This window comes from Carlito syrichta, unplaced genomic scaffold, assembly GCF_000164805.1.
Source record: "Carlito syrichta isolate Samal-C Ts95f unplaced genomic scaffold, Tarsius_syrichta-2.0.1 Scaffold143480, whole genome shotgun sequence".
In the NCBI taxonomy this organism is placed as follows: domain Eukaryota; kingdom Metazoa; phylum Chordata; class Mammalia; order Primates; family Tarsiidae; genus Carlito; species Carlito syrichta.
Genome location: NW_007087576.1, coordinates 9,161 through 9,967, shown reverse-complemented (window position 1 = coordinate 9,967; position 807 = coordinate 9,161). Strand labels below are relative to the sequence as shown.

Genomic DNA, 807 nt, shown 5'->3' with positions numbered 1-807 from the left:
CCACTGCTGCGGCAGTCCTGGGAGGGCTCTCGCGGACCGAGGAGCGCTGTCTGGGTCTGGGACTGGGGCTGGGCTGGGGCCTGGGGCTCTGGAGCCCGCTGGGGGTGCAGCCTGCCTGGCCTCCTCACCGCCGCTGAGCGCTGGCACGTACCTTGGCTTTGCCCCTGTGGGCACGTGGGCCCTGTGCACATGCCTCGTCCACATGTTCCCCGCGAGGACCATGCACTCACACACACGTGCACTGCTCCAGGCCTTCCCACTTACGGTTGGATGCGGGTGGAGGCCATCGGCAGAGCCCGGTGGGCAGGGGTCCCCCTCCAGCCGCCTCTGTCCCTGAGCCTGAGGCCCCAGAGGAGCCCGCGGTGTGGTCCCCGCAAGAGTGGGCAGCAGCCTCGCGCCAACCGTCGGGGGAGGGACTGTGTGGCTTTTGAGGCCAGCCTGCCCTGGGGGTGACGGGCAGAGCAGCTGTGGGAGCCAATGGCTCCGGACGTGGCTGCGGGCTGGGGCCTCCTTTCCCCTGAGGCTCGGCTTCAGGGGACCTCGCTCTGTACCCCGAGGAGGCCTCCCAGGCCCAGGCAGGCAGCCCGTGCTGTGTGTGGCCATCAGGTCCCGGGCACAGAGGGCCTGCGAGCCCTGGCTGCTGGAGGTGGCAAGGTAGCCAAATGCCAGCAGTGCAGAGCTGGAGGGCCAAAGGTGCTCCTCGCGTTGTGGAGACAGTGCTTGGGCCCTGAACTGGGCACTGGGTGGACTTCGCCCCCGGGGGCTGCCGTCTCCCTCAGCCTCTCCTCCACAGGCTCGGGCAGCCGT

General features: G+C 69.9%; 1 protein-coding gene across 1 annotated transcript in view; it reads left to right on the top strand.

Annotated features, from left to right (window-relative positions):
- The window catches only part of TTYH3 (tweety family member 3), a gene marked incomplete at its 5' end in the record, with an annotated part of 12,558 nt that overhangs the window by 11,304 nt on the left and 447 nt on the right, over nt 1-807 (top strand). The gene's annotated exons all lie outside the window — the stretch shown is intronic.